Below are 20,437 nucleotides of genomic sequence, written 5' to 3'. Positions count from 1 at the left end.
AAACACTATCAGAAGCCGTTATGTTGAGGATGAGAATCACGTGTTTTAAAATGACTATCGTGTCAGAAATACTTGTGAGGAAAAGCTATCAACATCTTATCCATGTATCATAAACACTAATAACTTCAGGTAAATACCCGATAATATATACCCATACACCACAGTTATGATATACACACACCACAGTTATGATATACACATACACACACCACAGTTATGATATACACACACCACAGTTATGATATACACACACCACAGTTATGATATACACATACACACACCACAGTTATGATATACACATACACACACCACAGTTATGATATACACATACACACACCACAGTTATGATATACACATACACACACCACAGTTATGATATACACACACCACAGTTATGATATACACATACACACACCACAGTTATGATATACACACACACACACCACAGTTATGATATACACACACACACACAGTTATGATATACACACACACACCACATACACACACCACAGTTATGATATACGCAAACACACCCCACAGTTATGATATACACATACACACACTACAGTTATGATATACACATACACACACCACAGTTATGATATACACACACCACAATTATGATATACATATACACACACCACTGTTATGATATACACACACCACAGTTATGATATACACACACACACCCCACAGTTATGATATACACATACACACACCACAGTTATGATATACACACACCACAGTTATGATATACACATACACACACCACAGTTATGATATACACACACCACAGTTATGATATACACACACCACAGTTATGATATATCCATACACAAACCACAGTTATGATATACATAAACCACAGTTATGATATACACACACCACAGTTATGATATACACACACCACAGTTATGATATACACACACCACAGTTATGATATACACACACCACAGTTATGATATACACATACACACACCACAGTTATGATATACATATACACACACCACAGTTATGATATACACACACCAGAGTTATGATATACGCATACACACACCACAGTTATGATATACACATACACACACCACAGTTATGATATACACATACACACACCACAGTTATGATATACACATACACACACCACAGTTATGATATACACAAACACACACAGTTATGATATACACACACACACCACAGTTATGATATACACACACACACCACAGTTATGATATACACACACACACCCACAGTTATGATATACACATACACACCACAGTTATGATATACACACACCACAGTTATGATATACACATACACACACCACAGTTATGATATACACATACACACACCACAGTTATGATATACACATACACACACCACAGTTATGATATACACACACCACAGTTATGATATACACACACCACAGTTATGATATACACATACACACACTACAGTTATGATATACACATACACACACCACAGTTATGATATACACAAACCACAGTTCTGATATACACACACCACAGTTATGATATACACATACACACACCACAGTTATGATATACACACACCACAGTTATGATATACACATACACACACCACACTTATTATATACACATACACACACCACAGTTATGATATACATATACACACACCACAGTTATGATATACACATACACACACCACAGTTATGATATACACACACCACAGTTATGATATACACACACCACAGTTATGATATACACACACCACAGTTATGATATGTCCTTACACACACCACAGTTATGATATACACATACACACACCACAGTTATGATATACGCAAACACACACCACAGTTATGATATACACACACCACAGTTATGATATGTCCTTACACACACCACAGTTATGATATACACATACACACACCACAGTTATGATATACACATACACACACCACAGTTATGATATACACACACACACACACCACAGTTATGATATACACATACACACACCACAATTATTATATACACATACACACACACACACACACAGTTACACACACACACACAGTTATGATATACACACACACACACATTTATGATATACACACACACACACACACAGTTATGATATACACACACACACACCACAGTTATGATATACACACACACACACCACAGTTATGATATACACACACACACACCACAGTTATGATATACACACACACACACAGTTATGATATACACACACACACACAGTTATGATATACACACACACACACAGTTATGATATACACACACACACACACAGTTATGATATACACACACACACACAGTTATGATATACACACACACCACAGTTACACACACACACACCACAGTTATGATATACACACACCACAGTTCTGATATAAACACACCACAGTTATGATATATCCATACACAAACCACAGTTATGATATACACATACACACACCACAGTTATGATATACACACACCACAGTTATGATATACACATACACACACCACAGTTATGATATACACATACATACACCACAGTTATGATATGTCCTTACACACACCACAGTTATGATATACACAAACACACACCACAGTTATGATATACGCAAACACACACCACAGTTATGATATACACACACCACAGTTATGATATACACACACCACAGTTATGATATACGCATACACACACCATAGTTATGATATACACACACACACCACAGTTATGATATACACATACACACACCACAGTTATGATATACACATACACACACCACAGTTATGATATACACATACACACACCACAGTTATGATATACACATACACACACCACAGTTATGATATACACATACACACACCACAGTTATGATATACACAAAAACACACCACAGTTTTTATATACGAAAACACACACCACAGTTATGATATACACACACACACAGTTATGATATACACACACACACACACACACACAAAGCACAGTTATGATATACACATACACACACCATAGTTATGATATACACACACACACACACACACACCACAGTTATGATACCACACATACACACACCACAGTTATGATATACACACACCACAGTTATGATATACACACACCACAGTTATGATATACACACACACACACCACAGTTATGATATACACACACATACACACACACCACAGTTATGATATACACATACACACACCACAGTTATGATATACACATACACACACCACAGTTATGATATACACATACACACACACACAGTTATGATATACACAGACACACACCACAGTTATGATATACACACACAACAGAAATGATATACACACACACACACACACACACACACACAGTTATGATATACACAAACACACACAACATTTAACAAATACACACACCACAGTTATGATATACACACACACACACACAGTTACACACACCACAGTTATGATATACACACACACACCACAGTTATGATATACACACACACACACACACAGTTATGATATACATACACACACCACAGTTATGATATGTCCTTACACACACCACAGTTATGATATACACATACACACACCACAGTTATGATATGTCCTTACACACACCACAGTTATGATATGTCCTTAAACACACCACAGTTATGATATGTCCTTACACACACCACAGTTATGATATACACATACACACACCACAGTTATGATATACACACACCACAGTTATGATATACACATACACACACACAGTTATGATATACACATACACACCACAGTTATGATATACACACACCACAGTTATGATATACACATACACACACCACAGTTATGATATACACATACCACAGTTATGATAAACATAAACCACAGTTATGATATACACACACCACAGTTATGATATACACACACACACACCAGTTACATACACACACCACAGTTATGATATACACAAACACACACCACAGTTATGATATACGCAAACACACACCACAGTTATGATATACACACACCACAGTTATGATATACACACACACACCACAGTTATGATATACACACACCACAGTTATGATATACACACACACACAGTTATGATATACACACACACACACAGTTATGACACACACACACAGTTATGATATACACACACACACACACACACCACAGTTATGATATACACATACACACACCCCACAGTTATGATATACACACACCACAGTTATGATATACACATATACACACACAGTTATGATACACACACACACACACCACAGTTCTGATATAAACACACCACAGTTATGATATGTCCATACACAAACCACAGTTATGATATACACACACCACAGTTATGATATACACACACCACAGTTATGATATACACATACACACACCACAGTTATGATATATGCAAACACACCCCACAGTTATGATATACACACATCACAGTTATGATATACACATACACACACCACACTTATTATATACACATACACACACACACACACACCAGTTATGATATACACATACACACACCACAGTTATGATATACACAACACACACCACAGTTATGATATACACACACACAATATATTTTTACAGTCCAGAGTTTTGATATTCAGATACACACACCACAGTTATGATATACACACACACACATGATATACACACACACACACACACACACCACAGTTATGATATAGACAAACACACACCACAGTTATGATATACACACACCACAGTTATGATATACACACACCACAGTTATGATATACATATACACACACACAGTTATGATATACATATACACACATCACAGTTATGATATACACATACACACACCATAGTTATGATATACACACACACACACACACACACCACAGTTATGATATACACATACACACACCCCACAGTTATGATATACACACACCACAGTTATGATATACACACACACACACACACACACCACAGTTATGATATACACATACACACACCACAGTTATGATATACACACACACACACCACAGTTATGATATACACACACACACCACAGTTATGATATACACACACCACAGTTATGATATACACACACCACAGTTATGATATACACATACACACACCACAGTTATGATATACACACACCACAGTTATGATATACACACACACACACCACAGTTCTGATATAAACACACCACAGTTATGATATGTCCATACACAAACCACAGTTATGATATACACACACCACAGTTATGATATACACACACCACAGTTATGATATACACATATACACACACAGTTATGATACACACACACACACACCACAGTTCTGATATAAACACACCACAGTTATGATATGTCCATACACAAACCACAGTTATGATATACACACACCACAGTTATGATATATCCATACACAAACCACATTTATGATAAACACACACCACAGTTATGATATACGCAAACACACACCACAGTTATGATATACACACACCACAGTTATGATATACACATACACATGATATACACACACACAGTTACATATACACACACACACAGTTATGATATACACACACACACACACACACCACAGTTACACACACACACCACAGTTATGATATACACACACACACACACCATACACATACACACACCACAGTTATGATATACACACACCACAGTTATGATATACACACACACACACACCACAGTTATGATATACACACACCACAGTTATGATATACACACACACACAAACCACAGTTATGATATACACATACACACACCATAGTTATGATATACACACACACACACCACAGTTATGATATACACATACACCACAGTTATGATACCACACATACACACACCACAGTTATGATATACACACACCACAGTTATGATATACACACACCACAGTTATGATATACACACACACACACCACATACACACACCACAGTTATGATATACACACACACACCACAGTTATGATATACACATACACACACCACAGTTATGATATACACACACCACAGTTATGATATACACATACACACACCACAGTTATGATATACACATACACACACCACAGTTATGATATACGCAAACACACCCCACAGTTATGATATACACATACACACACTACAGTTATGATATACACATACACACACTACAGTTATGATATACACATACACACACAGTTACACACACACACACCACAGTTATGATATACACACACACACAAAGCACAGTTACATATACACACAACACAGTTATGATATACACACACCACAGTTATGATATACACATACACACACCACAGTTATGATATATATATACACACACACACACCACAGTTATGATATACACATACACCCACCACAATTATGATATACACATACACACAGTTACACACACACACACACAGTTATGATATACACACACACACCACAGTTATGATATACACACACCACAGTTATGATATACACACACCACAGTTATGATATACACACACACACCACAGTTATGATATACACACACCACAGTTATGATATACACACACCACAGTTATGATATACACATACACACACCACAGTTATGATATACACATACACACACCACAGTTATGATATACACACACACCACAGTTATGATATACACATACACACACCATAGTTATGATATACACACACACACAAACCACAGTTATGATATACACATACACACACCATAGTTATGATATACACACACACACACACCACAGTTATGATATACACATACACACACCACAGTTATGATATACACATACACACATCACAGTTATGATATACACATACACACACCATAGTTATGATATACACACACACACACACACACCACAGTTATGATATACACATACACACACCACAGTTATGATATACACATACACACACAACACTTATTATATACACATACACACACCACAGTTATGATATACACATACACACACCACAGTTATGATATACACATACACACACCACAGTTATGATATACACACACCACAGTTATGATATACGCATACACACACCATAGTTATGATATACACACACCACAGTTATGATATACACACACCACAGTTATGATATACACACACCACAGTTATGATATACACACACACACCACAGTTATGATATACACACACCACAGTTATGATATACACATACACACACCACAGTTATGATATACACATACACACACTTCAGTAGGCATGACTGTATTTTTTTCTAAATTGGTGTCTGTAACATTCTTAGATAATAGGGAAAATGTGGGATGAAGTGATTCTGTTCCAATTTGATTGTTTTTGTTTACTTGATCAGTATATGCTGTATTTCACATTTTACGTACATACTTTCTGTATTTGATCTTTTTTGTGCTTCAAAATTTCTATGCTTCAAGTTTTCTGCATTTCATTTCACATTTTGTGTACTCTACCTCTTCTCTACAAACATTTTCATGTAGTTCAACTGTACCTGCGCTTCCTGTGTATTCCCTTCTATTTTTTCACATTTTCTGTACTTCACTGGTTTGGTTTTTGGTTGGTAAAAAGTTTCCTCTAGCGTGGACATACTAAGGTTGATGTATTTCATTGTAATGCTGGCGCTGTACAGACCCCAAGATTAGGGCCTATTGCTTTTCACGACCGAAGACGTTTAAAAGTGACCCTCTTCCCCTTCCGAATTCTGCATTTTCCTCGTGTCTCCAACCAAGGAAACGGTGAAGAGATCGAAATAGACCGACTTCTCACTTTAACGATTGTGATCTTGATGTTTTTTTCTTTCTAGCTTTATTTTTCTATTTTTGGTGTCCCTTTAATGACCCTGGTCATTGCGAGGACGTTAAACCCTTTTCCAAACATAATCGAAACAAACATAGACATATCTCCCGCCAGGCCTCCATCTGAACAAATAAGACCTGTCTTGTATAACACATTGCTACAGTAAATTATGTGAAAGTACTGTCAGGCATGTGTGTTCTTGAGGTCAACAGACACCTGCACAGTTTTAATTATGGCGGATAATTACAGCGAGCTGTTCGCGTGCTGACTTATCGTCGGAGATTGGTGAGCATTGTGATGAGGTTCGCTATCACACACCGTACAAGTATCATCATCTGTAAAGTCGAGTTGTGATTTATCGATCACACAGCTGCATTCATACTTTTCGCAATATGCTTAGCATTCGGGCGTTGTTTTAATCACATAATGTAATATGAGACACTATTGGTACTGGTTGCCGACCTGCACTCGTCAACTACCTATCCTCTCCTTCAGGTCTCAAATACACGCATCTCGTCAGTAAGATTACAAGGGGCTTACCAAATAAAAATGTCTATCATTAAAATCATTTCATTTTTTATTTCTTTTGAAGCTGAACTAAACACCATACTCACAGACAACGAGATTATTTCAGAAAAAAAATTATCTGAAAAACTTTTTTTTTTTTAAGATAAGGAATTGATCTATTTAAAAAAAGTAAAGTTCTCGATCTTTCACTACTTTTTTCATATAAATATTTTCTCTTGTAAGTAAATATGATGGTCAGTTCGAGTTCTAAACAAGAAAGCATTTGAACAAAAGATTGTTTTACTGAGTTAGCCTCCTGTGGGTAGGGACATAAACGCCGGGAATAGGACACAAAAATTTCGGTAAAACAGATCACTTACTGTGAGTTTCCTTTGACACTACTTCTTAACTGAATACTGAAATTATACAGCTGTAAGTGAAACTCGATTTTAACCAAAACCTCAAAATCTGTAAGGAATCTAGGCTAAGAAATCGGAAACAAGACTGGATATACGGCACTCATAGTGTCTAATATGTGTAATTTGTACACGTAAACTCCTTGTGGTTTATATTGAACGAGTTTCTGGTTATCGTTGTGGGGAAGGTCTACATATTCTCATCCTTTTTCAAGTGGTGCCTTGCAAGAAGACTACTCCAAGACCGTCAGATGTCAGTTACGTTATTTTTTTATTTAATGAAAGTTTGTGCTTTTTTTTTGTTATTTTGATTTGTGGCTAGCTGTGATAGAGAGAAAACATTGAATGAGTGTAAATGATACCTTATTTTGACCAAGTTTGATCGACATGACATGGCTTCAATTTGCGTAGTTTACAATATTTAGACATATCTTATATCGCTATGTGTAAATTTTAATGTTTGCATTATCTTAATGTCAGAAATGACAATGCAGGTATGATGAAACGGTTTATATACATATTAAATACACGAGTGCATGCCGTATGTCCCGTCGTGTTTTCGATTTTGAGAAACGCGAGTATTAGGTATTAACAATTAAAACATCGCTATTTTTGCACGAAGGGTTTTCAAGAAAAAATATAGATCGGCTAAAACGGTTCTAAGAAAAACTGGGGATTTCTTTGCAAATTAACAAAATTTTCCCTCAGCATTAGCGAGAATAGGTTAGCGACAATAGAATTAAAGTAATAGAAAAGTTTGCCGTCGTCAGGATGTGAATCCGTGTGAGACGTTACGCGTTTATGTATAAGACTGGAGTTCTAGTGTGGAGTGAGAGAACGAATTCTTTAATTGATCGGCTCTGCATTAACAGATAACAACTCCAATAAATTCAACAAAGCCAAATATAAATGATATTTGTATATTCAAGTTTACAGCAATTAAAGTAGAATTTACTACTACAGATAAGTACTCAATTGTACGATAGTTCTTGAGATAATAACGGTGTGTCTTATATAACAACATTCGCCACATGATAACCCAACAGTGACGTTATGTCATTTAAACGTGTTCAACCAGACATCAAGGGAGATAATTAAGTCCAATATAGGTTCATGATGAGCAAAACACGCCCACAACTAGAATTGACTAGTACAACGTTGACTGTGTCACGTTGTGCTTGTTTGGTAGAAACACAAGCACATACATGCAAACTCCCACATACAAGCAACAATGCAAATTCGAGCACAAAACTGTAATACAATGTAGGAGAGAGTGACATGTTCTGCCCCAGGTAAGACTCGAACTAACGATCTAGCCTCTAACCGGACAATAGAACCATACGACTTAACGTTAGGTCTCATTAGTCCAGGTTATTAAGGTGATCAGAGTTTTGAAGCTCTACACCACCTCCCTCTCTCATAAAGTCTTCGGCCACGAAGACAACCACGCACCAGTTTCTTTATCTCAAAAGAAACATCTTTATTCTCTTATCTGTTGGAACTGTCAACAGCACCAAAAGAAAGAGGGCTGAACATTTCTCCTGTCTCGTTGTGGTTCGAACTTGCGACCTCTCCTTCTCCAGAAGACATCTCACTAGTCCAGGAAAGAAATCAAGTCAAGTGACCTGAACTTTAGGACCCAATTAAGAAAGGGGCTTGATATACGGGAGTTAAATATCTTACTGTAACGAAATACACGAACACATATTTATATATCGGGATGGGTTGCTTAGAAAGGATACGTATATTCAATTAACAAATATTTTCAAAAGTACACAAATGATGTCATACGTTAGGCGGTTTAAGGTTTTATCTATACAAAGACAGGATCTGATAGTGACGTGTCGTGACTATCAGCGGTAGAAATGTAGATGATTACGGGTCCGAATTACATGTCGTGACCTATGATAGTTGTGTAGTAAACACCGTGTATATGAAACGTGCAGTTACCAAAGAAGGCATTGATGAGGCTGAATGACGTGTCAGCTATTTGATACAGTGTCATGGTTCTACGTGACCTATTTTTATAACCAGTAAAATGAAGATATTTTCGGAATGTGAATGATGCATGCTGGGAGAGATAGTTGATAATAAAGAATCGAGGATAATACAATGTAAAGTAAATCCAAAAAAATAGTCCATCTGAGGAACGGAAAAAAACACCATGGTACAACAATACCTTCAACAGAAGGCACCATCACCACGTGACTACAATACTTTCAACAGAAAATATCATCACCATGTGACAATGCTTTCAACAGAAAACACCATCACCACGTGATCACAATGCCTTCAACATAAAAATATCATCACCATGTGACAATGCTTTCAACAGAAGGCATCATCACCAGGTGACACAATACCTTCAACAGAAAGCACCATCACCACGTGACTACAATGCCATCAACAGAAGGCACCATCACCACGTGACTACAATGCCTTCAACAGAAGGCATCATCACCACGTAACACACTGCCTTCACAGAAGGCATCATCACCACGTGACCATAAAGCCATCAACTGAAGGCATCATCATCATGTTACCACTTCAATAGAAGGCATCATCACCACGTGACCACAATGCCTTCGGCATCATCACCACTTGACCACCAAGCCTTTAATAGAAGGCACCATAATCATGTGACCACAAAGCCTTCAACAAAAGGCATCATGAATACTTGACACAATGCCTTCAACAGAAGATATCATAACCAGTGATATAAAGCCTTAAGTAGAAGACATCAGATATCAACACTTGTGACTAACTCAGTGAATAATTAGATCCGGGACACGGAATGTTGAAAATTACGTAATATCCTTTAATAATCGTTGTATGTTGTTAGAGACGTCGATGTCTTAAAACATCCCTTTAAAGGTTATCTTTAGTACGCCCTAAAAACTACAGTCACAGTCCTTTGATTAAAACAAAAATCCGCAAGATTTTATTTTTGTTTGGAAGTGGGTGGGGATGTCATCGGTGACAATTTTCTCAATAATCCAAACAAACAACGGATCAGTTTTTATGATGTTCTGCAAAAGATGTTCTATCTCGATGTTCACCCCTATGGTTGTCACTATGGATGTCAATGTCTTGTACATCATCGTAAAAATCTAGGTTATATGGTTGCTATTGGTGACAGTGGTTTACACCAATGGTTACTACCCATAACTCCACTGCAAGGCGACACAATACCTCAGCGATGGCAACATCACCTGGTAGACACCTTGTTCTGCGCCAACTTTTCCCGGTTGTTTGTATTGAATTTTACAATTGAAACATAAATTCGTTGATATTTATGTACCGCTACCATCTCCATCATAATCCCTGTTCAAACATCATCTAGCACGACTGAAAACCAGTGTCAATAAGCATTAAGGCGCTCAGCATCACAAGGACGCCTGTTTCCAGGAAGCCACGCCCACTGCGTAGTTGCCCAGCTCCGTTACAAGCGTCACTGTCACATGTTAACACACAGCCACTGTAGCGTACGCCCTCCAGTTCGAATATACCACACATACTCTCCAAGCTTTCAATGGCACACGATCGTACAACCGTCACAGTGTTGTCTGTCACTGCAACCAATACAATAGTTTAATTCAAAATAATTGTTAAGATGTTTTGTGGATTTTATTGTGTATTATTTCGTTCATTTTCCACTTTCCTATTTTCTTTAAGGGGTATACATTCGAACTGAAAGATCTCTCAAATGGTTAATGAATTAAACTACGATTAGAAAATTATTAAAAGAAAATAGTCACCTGTGGCAGAAAATGGCTGAACGTGACAGTGAGAGTGAGGTTAGTAAACATTGCGATATGCGCATGCCCGATATTTGGTTGCTTCTTCGCCGGCCACAACTTTACAGAATAAATCGCATCCCAGCGTTTATTCTTAAATCAAAAATCAAATATTGCGCAAAGTTGTTTTAAAACGTAAATTAGAACCAAAAGTTCGTATGTATACCCCTTTAAGAATAACGACAAATCTTTTGTATTTTGACGACGACGACCGATCTATCAAACTTTTCTGTTACTTACTGCTGACGCCACTTATCTTGGTACAGTAACTTGCTGGGAAGAGTCCACTTCTTCCATCACGTGACTGGCGGCAGTCTTTAACGAGTTGGCCGTAAAGAGGATGGAACGGGTCCCCACAATGTGGATTTGTGTTGTTCTTGGAGTCACACTTGTAACAGTCAATCTCAGCAGCTACAACACAAATAGGAAATGATGTATATCAAGCTTTATTAGTTAAATGCCCACTATTCACAATTTTCACTAAAAAAGCGAAGAGAAAATGCTTGTAATGTGTAGCCTATTTGTGCGGTATAATAAAAATTAAATTCTGAGAAATCTGTTAAACATTTTCGTTAGAGGTCGTTTTTTACCGTAAAAACATATGCATGCTACTTGTGCGATGACGTCACCAAAAGCACGCAGCACGAACTCGTCTACTCCACCGATACAATGAAGTATACACTCGTCATTTTTGTGACAGTCAAATAGATACTATCCATACATATACATACCACACTTACTACCGTCACACATACATACCACACTGACTACCGTCATACATACACCCCACACTGACTACTTCACATATACACACCACACTGACTACTTTCACACATACACACCACACTTACTACCGTCACACATACATACCACACTGACTACCGTCATACATACACCCCACACTGACTACTTCACACATACACACCACACTGACTACTTTCACACATATACACACCACACTGACTACCGTCACACATACACCCCAAACTGACTACTTCACACATACACACCACACTGACTATCGTCACACATACACACCACACTGACTACTTCACACATACACACCACACTGACTATCGTCACACATACACACCACACTGACTACCGTCATACATACACACCACACTGACTACCGTCACACATACATACCACACTGACTACTGTCATACATACACCCCACACTGACTTCTTCACACATACACACCACACTGACTACTTCACACATACACACCACACTGACTATCGTCATACATACACACCACATTGATTACCGTCACACATACACCACACTGATTACCGTCACACATACACCCCACACTGACTACTTCACACATACACACCACACTGACTACCGTCACACATACACACCACACTGACTACCGTCACACATACCCACAACACTGACTACGTCACACGTACACATCGCACTTACGACAGTACACATCGACACTTACACACCACACTGACTAGTCACATACACACCACACTACATACACACACACCACACTTACTACACATTCACACCACACTGACTACCGACACATATACACACCACACTTATTACCGTCATACATACACACCACACTGACTACCGTCACACATACCCACAACACTGACTACGTCACACATACACACCACACTTACTACCGTCACACATACACACCACACTGACTACCGTCACACATACACACCACACTGACTACCGTCATACATACACCCCACACTGACTACTTCACACATACACACCACACTGACTATCGTCACACATACACACCACACTGATTACCGTCACACATACACACCACACTGACTATCGTCACACATACACACCACACTGACTACCGTCACACATACACACCACATACATACATACACCCCACACTGACTACTTCACACATACACACCACACTGACTATCGTCACACATACACACCACATTGATTACCGTCACACATACACACCACAATGACTACCGTCACACATACACACCGCACTGAATACCGTCACACATACACACCACACTGACTACCGTCACACATACTCACCACACTGACTACCGTCACACATACACACCACACTGACTACCGTCACTCATACACATCACACTTACTGCCGTCACACATACACACCACACTGACTACCGTCACACATACACACCACACTGTCGATTGTCACACATACATCACACAGACGACCGTCACCCATACAGCAGTGACGACACAACCACTCAACATTATGAAGCTGTACTTATCGATCGCAAAAATAACTATATGCCGCAGCCATTGTGTTAGTTTTGTACGGCAGGTTTGTTTACAAGAAGCCCGACTCTTTATCGTCTTCATCGTCTATTGATTAACACATGGGAACCTCTATATTATACTGTCATTGGGTCAAACAGGCGCATTCGTGATTCAAAACCAGCTCTACGCGTGTCAAAACACGCAGCATGCTTCATAACGTTATAGTAGGGTTTCTGTACTAGGGGCAAGAAATAAAAACTCATTTAGCATTTAGTAGTAACAGTTGAAGCAATTTCATGCAATTTTTTTTTAATTTGACGTCATAATGATGTGTTTTTGTGAAGTCAAATTGTCGCAACGACTGGTTATAACAGTATAATCTAAAATTGTGAGGTATGGTGATAAAAGTCTGTCCTGTGATTGTGAGATTTGGTTGTAACAGTCTGTCCTGTGATTGTGAGATTTGGTTTTAACAATCTGACCGGTAATTGTGAGGTTTGGTCATAAACTCCTGACTTGTGATTAAAAAGGTTTGTTTGTCAAAGTCTGTCTTGAATTTGAGAGGTATGGTTGTAACAGTCTGTCATATTGTTGCGAGGTTTGGTAGTAACAGTCTGTCACGTTGTTCGAGGTTTGATAGTAACAATCTGTCACGTGGTTGTAAGGTTTGGTAGTAACAGTCTGTCCCGTGGTTGTGAAGCTTGGTAGTAACAGTGTGTCCCGTGGTTGTAAGGTTTGGCAGTAACAGTCTGTCCCTTGTTTGTAGGGTTTGGTAGTAACAGTCTGTCCCTTGTTTGTGGGGTTTGGTAGTAACAGTCTGTCCCTTGTTTGTGGGGTTTGGTAATAACAGTCTGTCCCTTGTTTGTGGGGTTTGGTAGTAACAGTCTGTCCCTTGTTTGTGGGGTTTGGTAATAACAGTCTGTCCCTTGTTTGTGGGGTTTGGTAGTAACAGTCTGTCCCTTGTATTTGAGGTTTGGTAGTAACAATCAGTCCCTTGTTTGTGAGGTTTGGTAGTAACAGTCTGTCCCGTGGTTGTAAGGTTTGGTAGTAACAGTCTGTCCCGTGGTTGTGAGGTATGGTAGTAACAGTCTCTCCCGTAGTTGTAAGGTTTGGTAGTAAGAGTTTGTCCCGTGGTTGTAAGGTTTGGAAGTAACAGTCTCTCCCGTGGTTGTAAGGTATGGTAGTAACAGTCTCTCCCGTGGTTGTAAGGTTTGGTAGTAACAGTTTGTCCCGTGGTTGTAAGGTTTGGTAGTAACAGTCTGTCCCGTGGTTGTAAGGTTTGGTAGTAACAGTCTGTCCCGTGATTGTGAGGTTTGGTAGTAACAGTCTGTCCCGTGGTTGTGAGGTATGGTAGTAACAGTCTCTCCCGTGGTTGTAAGGTTTGGTAGTAACAGTCTGTCCCGTGTTTGTATGTCCCTTGTTTGTAAGGTTTGGTAGTAACAGTCTGTCCCGTGGTTGTAAGATTTGGTAGTAACAGCCTGTCACGTTGTTGTGAGGTTTGGTAGTAACAGACTGTCCCGTGGTTGTGAGGTTCGGTAGTAACAATAAGTCCCGTGATTGTAAGATTTGGTAGTAACAGTCTGTCCCTTGTTTGTGGGGTTTGGTAGTAACAGTCTGTCCCTTGTTTGTAAGGTTTGGTAGTAACAGTCTCTCCCGTGGTTGTATGGTTTGGTAGTAACAGTCTGTCCCTTGTTTGTAAGGTTTGGTAGTAACAGTCTCTCCCGTGGTTGTGGGGTTAAGTAGTAACAGTCTCTCCCGTGGTTGTGGGGTTAAGTAGTAACAGTCTCTCCCGTGGTTGTGGGGTTAAGTAGTAACAGTCTCTCCCGTGGTTGTGGGGTTAAGTAGTAACAGTCTCTCCCGTGGTTGTGGGGTTAAGTAGTAACAGTCTGTCCCGTGGTTGTAAGATTAGGTAGTAACAGTCTGTCCCGTGGTTTTGAGGCTAAGTAGTAACAGTCTGTCCCGTGGTTTTGAGGCTAAGTAGTAACAGTCTATCCCGTGGTTGTAAGATTAGGTAGTAACAGTCTGTCCCGTGGTTTTGAGGCTAAGTAGTAACAGTCTGTCCCGTGGTTTTGAGGCTAAGTAGTAACAGTCTGTCCCGTGGTTGTAAGATTAGGTAGTAACAGTGGTAGTCTTTGATCATCATTATTTTTGTCTTGATTTAGGTGTATGTTTTCAATCATACTGAAGTGATCAACATCAGATTGTTATTTACTACACAACAACTATTAACTTACATACAATCTGCATGATACAAAGTAGGTAAATCCCGCGTATCACGGTTGAGTCCAAATGCGCGTTCATTTTAGCAATTGTTTTGTTTCATTGGTGGAACAGCATGACTGGTAAGCTGATTTTAGATGATGTTGCCCAAATAAACATCAACGGATTCCTTGTTTAACGTCACAATGGTTTACGCATGTTCAACGAATCATCAAAGGCATACAGTAGAGGGTTTAGAGAATTCCACGAATCACCATCGACGGACAGTCAAAGCTCAAGGTCCATATATAATTTTCAAGAAGTTTCACGAATAACCAGTGATCTTTTGTCTAATGTTTATCTAAGCACTGAAATACCCGTTCAGAATTTGTTGTCCCTTCATACGACAATGGTATTCAATGGGATTTTCTTTCTAACAAATGCACGGAAACACGAACAAACAGAATTATTACACATATGAACGCTAGCAAGTGACGTTTGTGAAGTCTGTCCGTCAGGATACAGATTACCTCCCTTTTCTAATCTTACGATCCAATGCGTTGCTAGCTGGTGCACGAATTAAGAAGGTTTTTTAAATAGATTGTTACTAGCTTTGAAATATAGATGAGTATCCAAAGTCACCGCTGATGCAAAACGAATGGCGTCGCCGAATGTTTACTGAATGTCGCGATTACATTCCGACATTGCATACACATGCAAATTCCCGTGCCCGTCGATTTCACTCCACTGCGTTTTCTTAATGTCTCCGCCTGTAAGAGAAATCACGAATCAATTGAAGCCGCACGCTAACAATATATGGAGCCATGTGTAGTTCACCACATCTCGCAAACAGGATTGGTACCCGTGCTGGCGTGTCTGGTCGTCAAGGATGAAAATCCACGGTTGTCTGCGACAGGAACCCGCGGTGCTGATCGACTCCGGGTGTAATCACAACTACCTATTATTGCTGATGGATTTGGTCTCGTCAGTCGATATAGGACAGTCAACGGCCTTCTGGACAACGTGAGTGGACACACGATGAATAGCGCTGGAACGCCTCACGACATGACAGCTAGTCATGGACACGGACACTGAACGGCAGAGGCGGCCTCTCCACATAAAGGAACCAGAATATCGCTTGCTAAATCGATATCTTCCGATCCCTGCGTATTGACAAACAACGTTACTAATATTGCAAGCAAAATATAAGAAAAATACGTCACTACTCAAACCTCCCCGGGCCGAAGGACTAATAGGTTCTTCCGGTACTGTTAAACCCGTGATCACTGTCATTGTTTTATTAGCCTAATCAATCAAATCTATACAAACGTTTCCTCTCATTTTGTATAGTCTATAATCGTGCGTACTTGCAGAATCGTAGCAACACTATATGAACGCATTTGTCGAACGTCAGTGCTTTCAAATAGAAATACATTGCTTTGTGTATTGCTTTGAAAGACAATAGATTTTTGTTTGTGCTCATTTTGCGAGTTTGTCTAACGTTCGAGGATAACCTTTTGTTAATATTGTGCTTGGTTAGTTCGTTTTATAAAGAAGACTACCAAATCCTAATAAGGACGGTCAGTATTACATGAATTTGATGCAGTATAATGACGCATGAGTTACTATACCAAAGTCGCCATACTTTGCAAAGCAATATTTGTGTGATGTCACGTGATATTGCAGGTGAACGCCAGTTATCTTGGTTGAGAGTGCTAAAATCAATATAATTTTGATATTTAAGTTTTTTCTCTTATAATCGTGTATGGTTGCTTGAAATGTTATGTCACGAATGTGCTAGATGTGCAATTCATCGTCCCAGATTAAGTTTTTCAGTTTTCGACACAGGTAAATTCTCTGAGCTCGGGACTCAAAAGACAGACATTTGATGTGTCACTCGACAAGTTAGTTGAATCCGTTTCAAATGAAAAGGTTGGTGGATCTGACTACATTCACCCTGTTCATGAACAGTATTTTAGGAGATTATGTTTCGAGATCAGCCTGTTCTTCAGAGCCAAGATACCAGCTCCTTTACACTTTTAAGACAGTTTAAAACCCATTTAAACACAACAAAACTAGTAGAAGTAGTGTGACGTTTCGATGACTATACAGTCACCTTTATAAGAAAATGACCAGTGTGGAGCGTACTAGCACTGACTTACGTAGTGTACGAGATCTACACTGTCACCTTTATCAGAAAATGACCAGTGTGGAGCGTACTGGTATTGTCATATGTAGTGTACCAGATGGTGAGGAATCAACCAACTTTTTCGGCTTTACTAAAACTCTATGTACAGTAAAGTCGAAAACAGCGTGACGGAATTGTACAAGATGGTAACAACGTGCTGAAGTCAGTTCGGCTACGCTCTGTTTACTAAGATGGCTTTCTTATCAAGCGCCTGAAAAGGTTGTTTCCCTTGTCAATGGTTTTCGAATTTTCCCAGGCAATGATATGATTGGAACTATCTGTAAGTGCCAATTTATTGATCTGGGAATAAGAATGTCTCGTGATTTTTCCCTTCCTGGGATTCCGCGTCCTTCTGATGTTCATCACGTCGAACCCCAAATCTCCTTCCTGTTTCTCCGATATACGTTGCGTCGCAGATCTTGCATCCGATTTTGTATACTCATCATGCGATGTTCTCTTCGGATGTTTTATCCTTATGATGGACTAGGATATTTCAGAAAGTCTTGTGAGGTTTTATGGCTGTTGCAATACCATGACAACGGTAAATCCTCTGACAGGCCTTTGATCGGATGACTATTTGTCCTTTCGTTTTGTTCTTTTCCTAGGTGTTTCCTCTCTTAGTCTTTTAATTTGCTCTCATCAAACCATTGTTAACTTTCTGGATTACCCAATCATGATATTCACATGTTTTCATAAGGATGTGATTTCATTATAGATTCTTGGTTTGTTCTTCTGTGCCAATCCTTTCACATCTGTTGAGCAAGGTTCGGACAACGTCCTCCTTCTGGTGTAAGGGATGATGCGATCGGATTTTGAGGTATAGGTCCATGTGCGTATTTTTCCTATAAACAAATACTTTGATGGTACCGTCATCTTCCTTCATAAGGAGCGTGTCAAGTAATGGCATAGTGTAATTGATTGAGGTATCTACGGTGTTGATATGTTCAGTAAAATCCTTCTGGTAGCTTATTATGTACTATTTCCATTATATGTCATCATCATATAGCTTCCACAGAATGAGCTTGCATTCTACGGGGATGTGGCTATAGTCTCTTTCTCCAAGTGCTCCACAGCCGGAAACACTGGTCTGCCTATGGTTGTGCCAAACTGTTGCTGATATATGGTATACCGGAATTTCCACAATGTCTTGCTCTAGGCCTAACTAACTCCGTTCTTTATCAGTGGTTGTGTTGTGAAAAGGAGACACTACATCGTGAGAAATGAGTTCCTGATCGTTTTAGATAAATACCTACCGTGAACATTCTTACTGTCAGGTCTGGAGACATTGTAAC

The sequence above is a fragment of the Ylistrum balloti genome, unplaced genomic scaffold (genome assembly GCF_031769215.1).
Source record: "Ylistrum balloti isolate Yb309-2 unplaced genomic scaffold, AGI_CSIRO_Ybal_v1 Utg369894, whole genome shotgun sequence".
NCBI lineage: Eukaryota > Metazoa > Mollusca > Bivalvia > Pectinida > Pectinidae > Ylistrum > Ylistrum balloti.
This window is presented reverse-complemented; position numbering follows the sequence as displayed.